Source organism: Panthera uncia, chromosome D1, assembly GCF_023721935.1.
Source record: "Panthera uncia isolate 11264 chromosome D1, Puncia_PCG_1.0, whole genome shotgun sequence".
NCBI lineage: Eukaryota > Metazoa > Chordata > Mammalia > Carnivora > Felidae > Panthera > Panthera uncia.
The window spans coordinates 99,088,154-99,108,574 of NC_064808.1; the positions used below are offsets into that span (position 1 = coordinate 99,088,154).

The following is a 20,421-nucleotide window of genomic DNA, read 5'->3' on the forward strand; positions in this document are numbered from 1 at the left end:
AAAAAGATGAGTATGTTCCAAATGAAAGAACAACACAACTTCAGAAAAACAATTAACAATATGGAGATAAATGACCTACCTGATCAAGAGTTCAAAGCAATAGTCATGAAGATGACCACCATACTTGAGAGAAGAGTGGATGAGCAGCTTGAAAACTTCAGCAAGGAAGCAGAAAATATAACCAATCAGAGCTGTAAAGTACAACAACTGAAATGAAAAATATAGTACAGAGAATCAACAGCAGATAACAAGATGCAGGACAGATCAGTGATCTAAAAGAAGAAACCTCTAGGACAACATCAAGGATAATGCAATTCACATAGAAAACTTAAAGAAATAATCACTGAAAACTTCCCTACACTGGGAAATGAAACAGACATCAAGCTCCAGGATCGACAGAGAGCTCCAGTGTGAACCCAAAAAGGCCCACATCAGGACAGATACTAATTATGACATAAAAATTAAAGAGAATTTTTAAAGGAGCAAAAGAAAAGCAATTGCTTACTTGCAAGAAAACCCATTTTAAGCTTTAAGTTGATTCTTGAGCAGAAACTTTGCAGGCCAGAATGCAGTGGTATGGTATATTTGAAGTACTGAAAGGAAAAAACCTACAACCAAGTATACTGAAACCAGCAAGGTTAGCATTCAGTATTGAAGGAGACATAAAGAAGTTTCCAGATGAACAAAAGTTAGAGTATATCACCACTAAAATGGTCTAATTATATTAGACTTCTTTGAAAGGAAAAAGCCAATAGAGAAAAAGCAGACCAAAAATACCAATTTTATATAGTTAGTTAAGAGATACAAAAAAGATAGGAAATATTTCATATACATGGAAGAGGGAGTAAAAAAATAATTCTTTTAGAATGTGTTCAAACTTAAGCAACAGTCACCTTTACATGAAGTGCTATATGCATAGGATGTTATATACGAACATCATGGTAACCACAAATCAAACTATAAAAGAAAGGAATCACAAGGGAAGAAAGAGAAGAAAAAAGGAAAAGAAAATTAACAAAATGGGAACAAGCACATCTAAATTACCTTAAATGGACTGAATGTTCCAATCAAAATAGACAGACTGAATGGATTTCAAAAAGAAAAAAAAAGATCCACCTATAGGTTGTTTACAAGAGACCCACTTCAGACCTAAAGACACATACAAACTGAAAGTTAAGGAATATATAAAGATATTCCATGCAAATAGAAGCAGGGGGAAAAAGCCAGTGTAGCTATACTTATATCAGACATAATAAACTAAGAAAAAGACTATAGCAATATACAAGGGCAATGAATAATAATAAAGTGATAAACAAGAAGATACAATTGTAAATATCTGTGCACTTATCATAGACGCACCTGAGTATATAAAAAAAATATTAACAGACATAGGGGAGAAAGTGACAATAACACACTGATAGTAGGGAACTTGAACACTCCACTTATAGCAATAGAAAGATCATCCACACAGTCAATAAGAAAGAGTGGCTTTAAATGATACATTAGACCAAAGGAACTTAAAATATACACATAACATGCCATCCACAAACAGCAGAACACACGTTCTTTATATACACATAAAACACTCTCCAGGATAGATTATATGTAAGAACACAAATTTAAATAAATTCAAAAAGATTGATCTTTTCCAAACACAATGGTATGAAACTAGAAATCAATTACAAAAATAAAACTAGAAAAACAAGAAAACAGGGATGTTAAACAACATACTACTAAACAACCAATGGGTTAATTAATGGAGAAAACAAGAAGGAACTTAAACATGAGGACACAAATAAAACTGGAAATATCATGGTCAAAAATCTTTGAGACACAACAAAAGCAGTTCCTAGAGGGACATTTATGACAATAGAGCCATCAGAAACAACACTTAATGGAGTTAGAAAAATAAAAAACACACCCAAAATTAGTAAAAGGAAAAAAACAATGAAATACTTTAAAACAGAGTTCATTATTTGAAAAAAGAAACCGGGGATAAAAAAATGAACTCTTACCATTTGCAACAATGTGGATGGAACTAGAAAGTATTATGCTAAGCCAAATAAGTCAGGCAGAGAAAGACAAATAACAGATGATTTCACTCATTTGTGGAATTTAAAAACAACAGATGAACATAGGGTAAGGGAAGGAAAAATAATATAAAAACAGAGAGAGAGGCACACCATAAGAGTCTTAAATATACAGAATAAACTGAGGGTTGCTGGAGGGGAGGTGGGGGGAAGGATGGGCTAAATGAGTGATGGACATTAAAAGAGGTCACTTTTTTAATTTTTTGAGGAAACTTCAGACTGTTTTCCAGAGTGGCTGCACCAGTTTGCATTCCCATCAACAGTGCACAAGGGTTCCCCTTTCTCTACTGTTTCCTGAGTTGTTAATTTTAGCCATTCTGACCAGTGTGAGGTGGTCAGAATTGGTTTTGATTTGTATTTCTCTGATGATGAGTGATATTAAGCATGTTTTATAGGTCTGTTTGCCATCTGGAAATGTCCATTCATTTCTTCTGCCCATTACTTAACTGGATTATTTGGGCTTTGGGGGTGTTGAGTTTGGTAAGATCTTTATAGATTTTGGTTACTAACCCTTGATCCAATGTGGCATTTGCAAATATCTTCTCCAATTCCATTGGTTGCCTTTTCGTGTTGTTCCCAGCAACTGCACTACTAGGCATTCATCCAAAGGACACAAAATACTGATTTGAAGGGGCACACTCATGCCAATGTTTATAGCAGCACTATCCAAATTATGGTAAGAGCCCAAATGTCCATCAAGTGATGGATTAAGAAGATGTGATATACATATATATCTCACACACACACAATGCCAAATGATGAAAAAGAAAGAAGTCTTGCCATTTGCAACAACGTGGATGGAACTGGAGGGTATTATGCTAAGCGAAATAAGTCAGAGAAATAATATCATATGATTTCACTCATGTGGAATTTAAGAAACTCCACAGATGAACATGGAGGAAGGGTAGTAAGAATAAGATAAAAACAGGGAGGCAAACCATAAGACTCAAATATAGAGAACAGAGGGTTGCTGGAAGGGAGGGTGGGTTAAACGGGTGGCGGGCATTAACATGGGCACTTTTCAGGATGAGCACTAGGTATCATGGAAGAGATGAGTCACTGGATCCTACTCCTGAAACCATATAAAGCACTTGACAAAATTCAGCATTCATTTATGATAAAAACTCTTAACAAAGTATGTGTACAGGGAATATACCTCAACATAAGAAGGGCAGTACATGACAAATCCTCAGCCAACATCATACTCAGGGATGAAAAACTAAAGCCTTTCTTCTGAGATCAGGAACAAGAAAAGGATGTCCAGCTTCATGTCTTGTATTCAACATACTACTAGAAGTACTAGCTGCAGCAATTGGAGAAAACTAAGAAATAAAGTTATCTAAATTGGTAAGGAAGATGCAAAACTGTTACTATTTCTAGATGACATGATACCATATATGGAAACCCTAAAGATTTCAACACACTGTTAAAACTAATGAATTCATCAAAATTCAGGATACAAAATTAAGAATATAATCCCACTTAAAATTGCATTAAAAAGAATAAAAAACCTAGGAATAAATATAACCAAGTTGGTGGAAGACCTATACTTGAAAACTATAAGACCCAGAGGAAAGAAACCATGCTCATGGTTTGGAAGAATTAATATCGTTAAACTGTACCTTCTACCCAAAGCAATCTATAGGTTCCATGCAATCCTGATCAAAATACCAACAGTTTCTTTTCCCACAGAACTAGAACATACAATCCTAAAATACTCATGGAATTACAAAAGTCCCCAAATTGCAAAAGCAATTTTGAAAAAGAACAAAACGAGAGATCTCAGAATCCCAGGTTTAAATATATACTACAAAGCTACAGTAGTCAAAAATATCAACACATATCAAGGGAACAGGGTAGAGATTCCAGGAATCTACACATTTATGGTCAATAAATATATGACAGAAGAGGCAAGAATATACAAAGGAGAAAACATAGTCTCTTCAATAAATAGTGTTGCAAAAACTGGACCACTTTCTTACACCATAAACGCAAGATGGAAGATATGAAACCACAAAACACTTAAAGAATAACCTGGACACTAGCCTTAGCAACATTTTATGGACATCTCCTCAGGTAAGGGAAACACAGCAAAAATGAACTACTGGAACTATGTCAAACCAGAAGATTTTGCCCAGTGATGGGAATTTTGAACAAAATGAAAAGGCAACCTATTCAATGGGAGACGATATTAGTAAATGATATATCCAATAAGGTATTAATATTCAAAATATATAAAGAACTCACACAACTCAACACCAAAAATAACAACCTTATTTTAAAAATGGGCAGAGGACTTTTTTTTCGACAGTCATTTTTCAAATAAGTCAGACACATGAAAAGATGCTCAACGTCACTCATCATCGGAGAAATGCAAATCAAAAACACAATGAGCTATCACCTCACAGCTGTCAGAATGGCACTGAGACAAGAAACAACAAGTGTTAGCAAATATGTGGAGAAAAAGGAACTCTAGTGCACTACTGGTGGGAATATAAATGCATCCTGTAGGCAAAAACAATAGGAAGATTCCTTGAAGGTTAAAAATAGTAATACCTTGGGTCACCTGAGTGGCTCAGTCCATTGAGCATCTGACGCGGCATAGGTCATGATCTCGTGATTTATGTGTGTGGGCACTGCATCAGGCTCACGGATGTCACCGTGGAGCTGTCTTGCCTCTTCCACCATTGGTACCCTCTCTCTCAAATAAGCTTTAAAAAAACATAGACAAGCCATCCAGTAACTATACTTCTGGGTATTTACCTGTAGAAAATGAAAACCCTCATTCAGAAAGACATATGCACCCTTATGTTTACTGAAACATTGCTTACATGAGCCAAGATGTGGCTAAGTGTCCATCAATTGAAGAATGGATAAAGAAGATACAGGGTACATACAAAATAGAAGATTACTCAGCCATGAAAAAGAATGGAATATTGCCATTTGCATCAACATGGATGGAACTAGAGGATATTATGCTAAATGAATTAAGGCAAATACCGTATGATTTCATTTATATGTGGAATCTAAAATATAAACCAATAAAGAAAAGCAGAAATCGACTCAGAACTATTGGTTGCCTGAGTAGGGATAACCGTAACACATAAAGGGGATTAAGAAGTACCATCTTCCATTTATAAATAATAATAGTATAACAACTCTGTATAGTGACACAAGGTTACATTGACTGTGGTGAACATTTTGTAATGTACAGAAATGGCAAATCGCTATGTCATATACCTGACAGAAATATAACAATGTATATCAACTAAAGTTGAAAATAAATATTTAAGATATTTACATGTCTTTCAAAATTATCAGTTTAAATAATACTGATTATAGGCAAATAAACATTACAATTCATAACTAAAATGACTTGAAGAGGTTCATTTCATTATGTCACATACCTGGTAATGTCAGCTTGGGTCTGGTCTAAACTTAGTGATCTCATTCTATCAATGGAACACTTCAATGAAATCCTTATACCCTGAACTATCACTGATACTGTTAAAGTCACCAACAGAGACTGAGCAAAGAATAAAGGGAATCAGAGAGAAACTAGACCCGCTGACCCCACTCAGATCTTTCACCCGCATGAACACCACCCCTAGTGCTGCACACAGCACCGTTCTCCACGGTGGGGGGAGGGGGCAGTTAGACATCCTAATGGAGGTGAGGGACCCCTGGGGATGCAGGAAGGAAATTGGTGGTGATTCCCGGAGGGCTGGGATCTGGGATATGCTCTCCATCTCAAAAAGCAGGCACAACACGAATGGAGGCAGACTTCAACAACAGCACCTACCTTGTCAGCTTCAGTCTGTTCTGGGAAGGCCAGGTCTCCATCTCTCCTGATCATCCACCCCAGTGAAGGAGTATTCTGGAGGGCAAGGAGCCAAGGCTACGACAGGGTTATTTTCAATGGTAAATTTGTTAATGGAACTACTCATGTCTTCATTGAATTTGGCCTGACCCCAAACTCACGTATGAGCTGTGGGAGTACTTGTATACCCAAGACCAAGAAGCCTTCTACTACCTGAAACCTCAGCACACACACCGTGAGGCTCTGACTCACAGGGCCACCAGGAATTGAGAAATGTCTTATCCTGCTGTGAAGGAAAAAAGCCTTTTTGTACACATCAATATACTTTTAGATAACCGGGAAGTTCTGTGGGCAGAGCTACATTCAATTAATATTGAACATAACACTTTCAGATAGCTGTCCTACTCGATATGTGGAGTGTTTAGGAGACCTCTTTTTATGATTTCCACTCCCAAGGTTGGCATTCTCACCAAAATGTTCCTGCCCAAAGTGGAACTCCGTATTATATGTACCTGTACTTTCCCATGAAAACACACATCCTTTACCACAGACCTAGGTCTTACAAAATATGTTCAGTGTAAAGGTATTCTGATATGTGTTTAAAATGTTATGCCAAAAAAAAGGATTCTTTGATGAAGTATGGAACGTCCATGTACGTTCATCCCCTATATCAAATTGTGTAAATTCTACCTCTTAAATATCTTTTGCATTTATCCACTTCTCTCCAAGCCTAGTGCTGCTGAGTTCAGATCATCATCATCTCATCTAGATTACTTGTCACAGCTTCCCTCCCACCAACTTTCCCCCCCTAATCCGTTGTCTATACTGCATCCTAAGTAATCTTTCCAAAAATCCAACTTCTACTGGTCATCTCCATTTGATCTCAAGATCAGATATTCCTCAGCATGTACTGCTCAGGCTGAAGGAGTCCATACTCCCAAGGTTGCAATGTAGTGATTCTTAAAATCCCTCAAACAGTCCTCCACAAACTGGGTTGAAAGCATATTTCTCCTATCAGAGCTGCATCAAGGCCATGCCTTTCTTCCCTTACTCACAAACAGATGCTCACTTCCTGGCCTCCTGGATCTCTATTAAGCTGGAAAATTTCATTGCTTAGAATGAAGTATCAGGGTCTCTTCATAAGCCACTTTGCGAAGGGTAACTAGGTACCACCACAAATCCTTGAACTTGGTCCAAGCCCTGAGAAAACCTGTCAGTTCCAGACTCCTTTGCTCCTTTAATAACTTCCTGTAAGTTTCAAGGGCTCAGTCCATTTCCTCTTTTCATTCCTGGGGATTCACTTTTCCTAAAGTTGATGACAGACTGTAATGTTAGCTTCTCAACAACACCTTTCTTGGTGTTTTTCAAAGTCAAGTTTGCAGTTTTCCTCCCTTACACTTTCAAAAAATATGCTGAGAGGAAGTAAAGTATGGATAGCAAACATGGAAAAACAACACACATTTCAGGTCTTACGTACTTTTCCAGGTGTTGATCTGTAGTCTCTGAAAGAAGTAAAAGTTCAATTGGGTTTCTGGTCTTTCCCTTTTATCTCTGATGGTGTACCTCACCAAATCTTTTCCTACCCACTAACCATCCTGAGGCCTAAAGTCACAGTAATGGATGAAAATGTGATCTCTTCCTTTTTCTGACTTGAACCTAAGGAGTCATCCACAGCAGAAAATTAAGTACCACTTCTATCCATTGTACCTAGCACCTGGATCCCCGTTCCCCCTTTATCCCCTTTCTGCTTGCTATCACTTACATACACATGTACACAGGTTTGAAACAGTGAGTCAAAGGGAGGATAAGAGCTTTGAAGCAGGAAGGTAGTCTTTCATCAGCTGGAGGAAAGAAATACAATGTACATTGATTCATGCATCAGACTAAACACCACTTTCTGCCAGCCACTTTGATAGATAATAGGGAAATAGCAGATCAGAAAAATGCATTACCTTCCTTGATAAGGTTTACGATTGTCAGAAGGCAAATTTCTAGGAAAAAATGGGAGGTAAGCACAGCAAGAAACATGTATAAAGAAATAAGCAGCAACCCTGTGACAAAAGGTCTGCAGACCATGCTAAAGAGCCTGAACTCCTCAAGGAAGAGGTTGGGATTTTAAAGAGTAATGAATACAGTTACATTTGCAACTAAAAAGGGTGTTCTGGAAGTTGTGTTGAAAATTTAGGTGGGGTAAAACTGAGACAGCTTGGTTAATTAGAGGCCCACATTAATCCAAGAAAAATATTATGTGAACTTCAAAAAATGATGTGGAAACGAGAGAAGACAACTTGCATATCAGGTAAATATTTTGAATCACAAATTTCGAGGACACACTGATTGCATGTGGCAGATGAGCAGAGTGGCCCTGGACTTGACATGCTCTCAGACAGGGAGAGAATTTTCCAAAATGCTAATCCACATACAATGCCCAATATATGCAAAATTCACAACAATAATAGTTGTCAGTTGTAGAAAATTTTAAGTTATTTCTTACAAGCAAAAGAGTTCTATTACCTGTATTGTGTGGACAGACAGAAGGCCAATTTATGATCTTATTTTTTGAAGGTCCAATGTGGCAGTTGAAATGATGAAACCTCCTGAAGTCATTGACATCTCCCAGTGTAACAGTAAGTTTGCTCTGTCCTATGGTAGGTGGTGCTTGTCCTGGATCTTCCAAGAGTCATTCTTACACAGGGGGATGGTGATCAGTACCAGTCCTAGTAATCATGGATGTCCTGGAGCTCAAGTCCTAGCAGGTGTCTGTGGTATCAATCACCTTGTATTTTAAAGAGAGAAATCAGTTCAAAGAAATTATTTCCAACTTGTTTTATAGCAGATTTCATAGCCATTTTTCCTAAAGGGGAAAGTATCAATATTCTACATTCATATTTAAACATGGTAGTGCATCTCCTAGAGTTGGTGATTCTGTCTGGGGCACTGTGCAAATGTCTTTGATGGTTACCCACGGCTTCAGAGTTGGAACATTTTGGTTTGGTTGGCCGAATTCTCTGTTGGCATAACTTCCTAACCTTTAGTTTATGCACTTAGCAATTTTATATGGAGTTTCCATTTTATTAAATGTGTTTTAGTGGCAACTGTAAAGCCATGTTACTTAGAATAATGTTTATACTAGGCTTTAAAATAACTTTCTTTAAAGCTTATCTGAGTTTACCAATAACATTCATTTTGAGATTTATTTCAACTAATGATTTATTGCCTAATATTTATTCATGTATTCTGCAAATGTTTATCAAGGTTCTAATAGATATGAGGCATTATGGGCAAATGGAGAAAAATAAATGTTCAGCAAGGTTGCAGTCTGAAAGACATTCAATGTAGCAATTCTATAAAGAAAGTAAAAGGTAGAGGGCTTATGTTAAAGTTTATATTTGACTTAGCCCTGAAGGATATCTGTAGACAAAGAATGAGGCAAAAGAGAAAACTCATAAGGATCATGAGTAGGATTTCCAGGCTTAGCAAATAATAATCTAGGATATAATTTAGATTTGAGTAATTTTTAATTTTTTATGCATATTACATGAGATAAAGGGTAAACACTGCATGGGAAATTACTAAAAAAATTTATTGTTAAAAATAATTCAAGTTTAATTTGGTATCAATAGGCCAATGGAGTGGAAGTATTTGAGGAAATACAGCAAAGGAAGAGACTAGAAAAAAGAAACTAAATCATGGAGGTTCTCATATACTATGCTGAGAACTTGAGGGTTCATTCAGAAGGCTTTTGAAAGCTACAAAAATCAACTAAGGAAGAAAGTGATACAATCCACTTTGTGCTTTAAAAGGCCATTTCACAAATTTAACAAAATGTGTATGACCTACAGAAAAAATGTTTTAATGTTACTAAGGGATATAAAATAAGGGTGGTTTTTTTTCTTCTATTTATATAAATTTTGTTGTTGGACGGGATGATTTGATGTTGAAAAGTGTCATAGTGGCTTAAAATAATACAAATATATCATCTTGCAGTTCTGTAGTTCAGTAGTCAAATATCTGTCTCACTGAGCTAAAACAAAAGTTGAGCAGGGCAGCATTCCTTTCTGGAGGCTGTAGGGCAGAATCAGCTTCCTCACCTTTTCCAGCTTCTAGAGGTGCCCTTGTTCTGCACAGCCCCCTTCCTCCATTTTCCAAAGCTACAACAGTAGGCCAAGTCCCCCATAACATCTTTGTGATCCACTCTTCTGCCCTCCGTCTCCCACTTTTGAAGACTAATGAGATTTAGGTTGGTCCCACCTAGGTCATCCAGGATTATCTCTCATCCCAAAATCCATACCTTTCATCACATTTGGAAACTCCCTTTTGCCATGGAAGGTAACACATTCACAGGTCCCAGGAATTAGAATGCAGATATCTTAGCAGAGGGGGGGATGCTAGTCTCCCTGCCATAATCTTTAATCAACAAGTCTAATGGAATCTTAATAATTCTGGAGTAGGCTTAACAGTATATTGATAATAATGTTAAGTAAAATAAACATTAAGACTAATCATAAGAAAATTTGTCGTAGGGGCACCTAGGACCTCATTGGACCTTCAAGAGTCAGTTGAGCAACTGACTCTTGATTTTGGCTCACGTCATGATCCCAGGGTGGTGGGATAGAGCCCCACAACAGGTCTACCCTGAGCATGGAGCCTTCTTAGGAATCTATCTCCCTTTCTGTCCCTCTCCTGCTTGTACTTTCTCTAAAATAAATAAAATGAAAAAAAATTTTAATTTTAATTAAAAAAATTCGTTATATATTTGAGATAGTCTTTCAAAGCACTTAGTTTGACACATGGCAAAATGAATACTCTGACACATATATATTGTACAAGATATGGTTTACAATAATAAGCACAAAGGCTATATCTTCCTACCAAAGTATGCCAGTACATTAGGATTATTAAGATTCCAGGGTTATGATCGTCAGTCATCCAGGCGCAATGCTATCAAACCTCATAGAACCCCAAACGTGTCACACTGAAGTTTTGATATAATTATAGGATTATGGAAACTCTCATGAGCAAGCCTAATCACTATGACTTAACAATTCTTTCAGGTAATCCTGGAATAGTTCAGAATTTTCCAATTCTTCCACTAGCACCATTTTTCCACTTTGTCTGTAGGTTACAAACACAGTACAACCATGCTTATGAATATTCTGTGGAGACAGACAGCCAGAGACTGCAAGGCCTCTGGGGGTGCTAAGCATGCAGAGTAAAGCAAAGACTGGGTGTGGTCTTCCACTTCCCATTCTCCCTTCCCTCTGTGGTAATAAAACACTGCAATTTTAGCTAGGCCCGTGATCACCCAACTACAGGCTGTCTTCCTTGAAGCTGGTGGTAGCCATAACTAGATTTTTGACTGGATTATGAGTGCAAGTGATATGGGAAACTTCTGGGTCATGCCTTTAAAAGTAAAACACCTTGACCTCTGCTTCCTACTGGCTGAACTCTCAATATAATGCTGAGAGATGAAAGATCCATGTTAGACGATGAGACTGAAGTCATAAGTTAAGAATAGCACCTCCATTGTGACGGTGGTATCATGGGTGCATGCATATGTTCAAACTCGTTCAGCTGTGTACATTAAATACATGCAGTAATTTGTATGCCAAGTATATCTCAATATAGCTATAAAAAATTAAAAAGTTAAGACTATCATACCTTCTCAAAAAAAAAAAAAAATTAGCAGAACAAGACAGAAAGTGTCCTTGAAAGCATGTAATGTCATATCAGCCCTAGCTTGCTCAAGTTAGGACTGTTTTGTGAGGGATAAATACATGTATATGCTTAAGTCATTATTATTTGCTTTCTAGATAATACAGAATATGATATCAGTATAGAAATGCTTTGTAACAAACCTAAAATACAAGGCATGAACTCAGTGGTGGGGGAGGGGGGCATGTACTGAGTGAAAAGGAAACAAGACAGGTAAAATATCTGAGGATTTTCATTATGCCATAGCAAAACTTTCAGTGCATTGCTACCTGCAATGCCTTGGAAAGCAGACTATGTGCCAACAGAGCCTCTAAATCTAATGGAACTTGCTGGAAAATCTCAGAAATTGCTTTGCACTGTCGGCTGTATGTTAGTTTTTGTGAAATCCTATCTAAATATATCCATTCAAGCTACGTATTTCATAGTGTTTGGACTTTTTAAAATGCAGACATACTATATTTTAAGCTATTTTTTTAACAAAAAAAAAATTCCTATAAAAATTTCATAGAAAAAATAAGACCACTGCTTCACTAATGGAACAAAGGTAAGTAATTTGGTGCAAGGACACCAACTGTCAGATCACTAATACTCAGGTTAGAGACAAAAGCCTAAGTCACTAAAGAGTCTGCAGTGATGGCAAAACTTCAAAACTTAGCTAACAACCAGATTTGGGAGAAAACGAACAAGGAGGAGTCAAGATGACTCAAAATCTCAAAGAAATGCATAGAAGTGGCTAAAACAAAGCTGGTGATCAAAGAATAGTAGGAGGAAGGAATTAGGAAACAGGAGTATGAGAAAGAAATCAAAAAGTGAAGGACAGAGAATGATTAGATATTTAACTTACGCCAATAAAATCACTTACCACAAGTGTCTCTGTTATTAGAGTGAAAAATTAAAAGGATAATGCCAAGTCAGAATGAAGACTCCTGTCCCTGGTGGTTATACTTCAGAAGGAAGGTGGATTACATTTTGTAACCAGATTCAGTTAAATACAATGGAGATAAATGGCTCTTTGAAAGGAACATTCATTTATCTCCTGGGAGACTCTACCTTGCATCACTGGATCGAATACTTATCCAAACTTGTAAAAAAGTATGTAATTATGTTATATTATTTTAGAAATTCAGGCTGATATTAAAGTACTATTAATGAGATCTCTATTCTCTCACTTTGATTGTCTTATTTTCAACTTCATTTCACTTTCTAGGTTTGAGCCTTTTAATTTAAAACGTTTTATTCCCGGGGCGCCTGGATGGCGCAGTCGGTTAAGCGTCCGACTTCAGCCAGGTCACGATCTCGCGGTCCGTGAGTTCGAGCCCCGCATCAGGCTCTGGGCTGATGGCTCGGAGCCTGGAGCCTGTTTCCGATTCTGTGTCTCCCTCTCTCTGCCCCTCCCCCGTTCATGCTCTGTCTCTCTCTGTCCCAAAAATAAATAAAAAACGATGAAAAAAAAAATGTTTAAAACGTTTTATTCCCATTTTCACAAGAAATGGTGTTTCTCCTTATGAATTCCAATGAAAACTTTACATTTTGATTGATATTTCACACATACGAACAGATAATCTACCCCAAAGCGTAGGATGTTCCAGTAAGAAATAATCTAGATGGATGACTATTTTAAATGATAGAATAATCATTGCCTTCAAGTTAAAATTTTATTTTTTTATAAACTTTTTTCATCTTCCTGGAACTGGAATTTTTGAGAAGCATTTATTCTTGGGTGCAGAAAGACACATTCAGATTCAGTGGCAAAAAAAACATAGGTACTCTTTTGTCACCCTTCAGCTCTACTCTGGGATAGACGAGGGTTATATTCCTCAGGAAAATGATGGGATATCAGATGACAAAAGCACAGCCATTGTCATCACACGTGGCCAACACTTCAGGCCCTTCCCCATTGACATTTTCATTTGCAGGGCCATGAATGCCCGAGAAGCTATTACACTACTATTCCTAAGAAGCCCAGCCACTAAAGTGACCTTTAAGACAGAAAACAGGAAGATGCACATACACACAGTCAGGTTTGGAAACTTCCGTGGTTACATTCAATATCGTACCATGAGGACATTTTCAAAGATCTCGGTGTGTATGTCACTGATGCCTGGGACATGACTATTACACAAGGCACTAATAGTGTCTACCCACATGACTATGTAATTAGAAATCAGATCAACATGTTTTTAAAACTCCGTTTGCTAAAGCATAAATATACAAAACCCCTAGAACCAATCTCTACAAATAATTCGATTTGTATTGTCAAAGAATCCATCTGGACAGGGGAAGGACATTTAAGAACAAACACAAACAATGTAGGATGCAAAGCCAAGAAAATCAGACATGAAGAATGATTATACCGTCCCTGGAGATTGTCTACATGTGATAATAAATGTTCATATTCCTTAAGCAGGTTTGGGTCATACTTTCTGTTACTTGTGGCTGAAAGCATCCTAACTTGACACTTTATTAGGGTAAAAGAGAATAAACATGTGATCATCTTGATGGTCTAAAACATACATTATCTAACATTTTCTGTAAAGGACTAGATAATAAATGTTTTACACTTTGTAGTCCATTCATCTCTCACAACTGCTCAATTCTTCCATTGTAGGGTGAAAACAGCCATAGACATGTAAATGAATGAGTATGGCTATATTCCAATAAAACTTTATGACAACGAAAGCCAAATTTCGTATAGTTTTATTCTTTAGATTTTCTCCCAGCTTAAAAAAAAAATACAAAACTATTCTTAAACTTCCAGGGAAAATGGCAAAGTAGAAAGATCCTAGGCTCACCTTGTCCCATGGATACATCTAGGTAACACTCACATCAGTATAAATAACCCAGAAAAGGACCCAAAGACTGGCAGAACAGACGCTCCACAGCTAAATGTATAAAAAAGGCCACATCAAAGAGGGTAAGAAGGGTGGAAACACAGGAGCCAAACTCACCAATGGGAGAGGGGAAAAGAACAGATCCCACACCGGGTACCCAGGCATAGGGAACTACACTGGGAAGATGAATCTCCATATTTGGCTTTAAAAACCAGAAAGGCCTAACTTTGTGAACTCCCTCAATCAGTGGTGTTAACACATGGAACTTTAAAAATCAGCAGGCTCAGCTCAGGGAGAGCCAAAGGGTGACAGGAAAGGGAGTCCCTGCCTTTAAAGAGGCAGCACAACAAACAGCCCTTTTGAGATACAATAGACAAGCAGCAGTTTGAAAAATGCCTGGGGTATACAGGAGAGAAATTTGTTTACTAAACTCAGAGTATGTGCTGAAGGGGTAGAGATCTTTGGGAGACTTCTCTAAGACAAAAGAGCTGGGAGATGCCATTCCCTCTCCCACCACCCAGCTTAGATACACAGACATCTCCCAGAAACAGCCCAGCATGAAAACCCTCGACCTAGCTTGCTAACAGCATGCCCTACGCCCACACTCTTCTGTGGACTCACCCCTTGCAATCCAGCATCAGTGGGAGTTTTCCCAGGTGGCTGCAGATCGCGTCTTGTGGCAGAACAGGCACGCCCTGTTGGTACCTTGTCTTCTGCCCCTGTGTTCTCCTGTGGATCCATCTCCTCCAATGTGCCCTTGGCAGGAGTCCATCCAAAGCAGTGCTACCAACATGGCAGTGTACAAGCAGCCCCAAGAAGGAGCTAGCACAACACCAAAGTGATTCCTGCCCCAGCAAGAGGGGAAGATAACCACACACACCTCTCTAGCTGTGGACCCAGTAGTGGGCTGGGGGTAGACATCTGGTCTCACTACAGGCCCCACCCACCAACAAAAGCTTCACAGGAGGATGACACAGGAACAGCACACTGCATTTTGGTTCTACCTCAGCTCTGGCAAATGCCTGGTCTGACTCAACTCAAGCCCAAAGCAGCCCCAGACTGACCCACTAATAACACAAGGAGTAAACTCCGCTTACAATGAGCAAAGAGAACAATTGCAGATAACTGGACTAAAGGCAAACATACATCAGCCCAACAGTAAGGTACACACAACACACACAGGAAACATGACTAAGTGCCAGGTTCTGGTGAACGGGAACACTACACTGCAGGACACTGTAGGATCTCTTTTTTATTAAGGCCACTACTTTCAAGAGCAAGAGAATGTAGCTGACTTCCCTAACACATAGAAACAGAAGCAGTGAATTAGAAGAAACGAGGAGGAGCGGGGCGCCTGGGTGGCTTGGTCGGTTAAGCATCCGACTTCGGCTCAGGTCATGATCTCACGGTCCGTGAGTTCAAGCCCTGCGACAGGCTCTGTGCTGACAGCTCAGAGCCTGGAGCCTGTTTCGGATTCTGTGTCTCCCCCTCTCTCTGCCCCTCCCCTGTTCATGCTCTGTCTCTCTCTGTCTCAAAAATAAATAAACGTTAAAAAAATAAATAAACGTTAAAAAAAGAAACGAGGAGATAGACAAATATGTCTTAAATGAAAGAATAGAACAAAATCACAGCAAAACAGCTAAATAAAACAGAGATGAGTAATACACCTGATAGAGAATTTAAAGTAATGGTCCTAAAGGTACTCACTGGACTTAAGAGTGGAGGATCTCAGTAAGACCTTCAACAAAGAGACAGAAAATATGAAAGAGAACCAACCAGAGTTGAAGAACTCAATAGCTGAAATTTACAATACACTGCAGGTAATAAATGGTAGAGTAAAGGAAGCAGATCATATCAGCAAGCTGGAAGACAGAATAATGGAAAGCAACCAAGCTAAACAGGAAAAAGAAAAAAGAACAATAATAAATGAGAATAGGTTAAGGGAACTCTGCAACACCATCAAGCATAATAACATTTGCATTACAGGGATCCCAGATGAAGAAGAAAGAGAAAAGGGAGCAGAAAATTTATTTGAAGTAATAATAGCTCAAAACTTCCCTAAACTGGAAAAAGAAACAGACATCCAGATCCAGAAAGCACAGAGAAACCCAAAAAAATCAACACAAGGAGGTCTACACCACACAACACATAGTAATTAAAATGGCAAGAAGTCATCATAAAGAATTTAAAAGCAGCAAAAGAAAACAGTTACATACAAGGGAAACCCCAAAAGGCTATACACTGATCTTTCAGCAGAGTTTTGCAGGCCAGAAGGGAGTGGCAAGATACTGTCAAAGTGCTAAAAGGAAAAAAACTGCAACCAAGAATACTCTATCCAGCTAGGCTATCATTGAAAATAAAAGGCAAGACAAAGAGGTTCCCAGACAAACAAAACTTAAAAGAATTCATCACCATTAAACCAGCCTTATAAGAAATGTTAAAGGGGGGATTCTTTGAGTGGAAAGAAAGTACCATATGCAGAAGTAAGGAAAAAAATTCACAGGTACACATGAACATAAAAGGTAGTAGATTAATCACTTATAAATCCTGTATGGAAGTTAAAGCACAAAAAGAGTACAATCAAGTACATCTATAAAAATCAGTCATGGGATTCACAAAATAAAAGAACATAAAGTATGATACCATATACCTAAAACATGGTGGGGGAGAGTAAAAATTCTCTCTTTTAGAGCACTTTTAGAATGGGTTCAATCATAAGTGACCACCATCCTAATATAGACTGCTATATGCACAAGATATTATATATAAACCTAATGGTGACCACAAATCAAAAAACCTGCAAAAAATAAAAAGGAATCCAAGTATGTCACTTAAAAAAGCCATCAAGCCACAAGAGAGCAAGAGAAAAAAGGGGCAGAGAAAAAGTACAAAAACAACAATAAAACAAGTGACAAAATGGCAATAATACCTAACAATTATTTTGAATATTAATGGATTAAATGCTCCAATCAAAAGACATAGGGTGACTTAATAGAAAACAAGACCCATTCATGTACTGTCTACAACAGCCTAATTTCAGACCTAAAGATACATGTAGATTGAAAGTGAAGGGATGATAAAACATTTATCATGCAAATGGAAGTGAAAACAAAACCTGGGGTAGCAAAACTCATATCAGACAAGAGAGACTTTAAAACAAACACTGTCAAGAGCCAAAGAAGGACATTACATAATCATAAGAGAACAAGCCAACAAGATATAACAATTGTAAATATTTGTGCATTCAATATGAGAGCACCTAAACATATAAAGCAGCTGTTAACAAACATAAAGAAACAAGTAGTAATACAATAATAGTAGGGGAATTTAACACCTCACCTATATCAGTGGATAGATCATCCAAACAGAAAATCAACAAGGAAACAATGGTTTTGAATTACACATTGTACTAGATGGAGCTAACAGAGATATTCAGAACATTCCATCCACCCAAAAACAGCAGAATACACATTCAAGTACACATGGAACATTCTCCAGAATAGATCACATACTGGCAAAAAAAACCTGTCTCAACAAATTTAAAAAGATTGAAATCTTTTCATGCATAATTTCCAACCACAATGGCATGAACTAGAAATCAACTGCACGGAAAAATCTGGAGAGAACACAAACACATGGAGGTTAAAGAACATGCTATCAACACCAATGGGTCAAAGATACAAAACAATCAATGGGTCAAAGATACAAAAATACTATTTTGAAAGAATACATGCACCCTGATGTGTACAGCAGCATTATCAACAATCACTAAATTATGGAAAGAGTCCAAATGTCCATCAACATTTGATGAATAAAGGAGAGATGTGGTATATACGTACAATGGAATATTACTCAGCCATCAAAAAGAATGAAATCTTGCCATTTGCAATGACATGGATGGAGCTAGAATGTATTAAGCTAAGTGAAATAAGTCAGAGAAAGACAAATACCATATGGTTTCACTCATATGTGGAATTTAAGAAACAAGACAAAAAAACAAAAACAAAAACAAAACATGGTGGCAGAGGTGGAAAGACAGGAAAACCAAGAAACAGACTCGTAACTATACAGAACAAAATGATGATTACCAGAGAAGAGGTAGGCAGGGGTTATGGGTTAAATAGGTAATGGGAATTAAGGAGGGCACTCGTGATGAGCACCAGGTGTTGTATTTAAGTGTTGAATCACTAAATTCTATGCCTAAAACTAATATTATACTGTATGTTAACTGATATTTACATTAAAATGTGGAAGAAAAAATAGATTTTAAAATAAAATTTAAAAAAAACCAACTGATAAGAAATCAAAGAGGAAATTTTAAAAATACATGGAGGGGCCCCTGGGTGGCTCAGTCGGTTAAGCATCTGACTTTGGCTCAGGTCATGATCTTGTAGTTCATGAGTTCAAGCCCTGCATCAGGCTCTGTGCTGACAGCGCTGAGTAGGGAGCCTGCTTCGGACTTTGTGTGTGTCTCTCTCTGCCCCTCCCCCACCTCTCTCTCAAAAATAAAGAAAACATTTAAAAAAATAAATAAAATTTAAAAAAATAAAAATAAATGGAGATAAATGAACATAAAAAGACAATGGTGTGAAATCTTTAGGATGCAGCAAGTTGTTCTAAGAGGAAGGTTATAACAATACAGGCCTACCTCAAGAAGAAAAGTCTCAAATAAAAAACCAATCTTTATACCTAAAGCTAGAAAGAAAAGAAGCAAAACCCAAAAACAGGAGAAAGAATGAAATAGCAAAGATTAAAACACAAATGAAATAGAAATTAAAAAAAAAAAAAGAACAAATCAACGAAGCCAGGAGTTTGTTCTTTGAAAAGATAAAACTAATAAGCCTTAAGCCACACTCATCAAAAAAAAAGGAAAGGGGCATCTGGGTGACTCGGTCAATTAAGTAAACAGCAAGGTCATGATCTCACAATTCATATGTTTGAGCCTCTCATCAAGCTCCATGCTGATGGCACAGAGCCTGCTTGGGAAGTTCTCTGTCTCCCACTCTCTCTGCCCTTCCCCTCTGTTCAAGTTCTGTCTCAAAAATAAATAAACAGACTAAAAAAAAAAGGAGAGAGAGGACTCAAAATCACAAATCAAAGAGCAGTATTAACAACGAACATCACAGAAATGCAAAGGATTATCAGAGATTTTGAAAAATTATAAGCCAGCAAACTGGATGACTTAGAAGAAATGAATACATTCCTAAAAACATATAACCTCCAAAAACTGAATCACAAAGAAAAAGACAATTTGAACACACCAAGTACTAGCAATGAAATTGAATCAATTATCAAAAAACTCACAACAAACAAAAGTCCAAGAACAGACAGCTTCACAGGTGAATTCTACCAAGAAGGTAAAGAAGAGTTAATAGCTATTCTTCTCAAACTATTCAAAAAAAGAGAGGAGGGAAAACATCCAAATTCATTCTATGAGGTCAACATTATCCTGATACCAAAACCAGATAAAGATACTACAAAAAAGGAGAATTACAGGCCAATATCTCTAATGAACATAGATACAAAAATTCTCAACAAAATATTAGCAAACTGAATTCAAAAATACATTAAAAAATCATTCACTACAATGAAGTGGGATTTATGTGCAGACCAACAAACATGACACCTCACATCAACAAGAAAAGGATAAACACCATATGGTTATCTTAATAGATGCAGATAAATCATCCGATGAAATTCAATATTCTTTCAAGATAAAAACTTTCAACAAAGTAGGCTTAGAGGAAATAAACCTCAACATAATAAAAACCATATATGAGAAACCCACAGCTAATATCATTCTTAATGGCGAAAAACAGAGCTTTTTCTCTAAGGTCAGGAATGAGATAAAGATTTATACTCATATCGCTTTTTTCCAACACAGTACTGGAAGTCTTAGCCACAGCAATCAGATAAGAACAAGAAACAAAATGCATCCAGATTGGTAAGGAAAAAGGAAAATTTT

At 37.3% G+C, this 20,421-nt stretch overlaps 1 pseudogene; it reads left to right on the forward strand.

Moving 5' to 3' along the window:
• The first annotated feature begins 5,703 nt into the window (after positions 1-5,703).
• LOC125929735 (NXPE family member 1-like) lies at positions 5,704-14,283 on the forward strand (annotated as a pseudogene).
• The last annotated feature ends 6,138 nt before the right edge of the window (positions 14,284-20,421 follow it).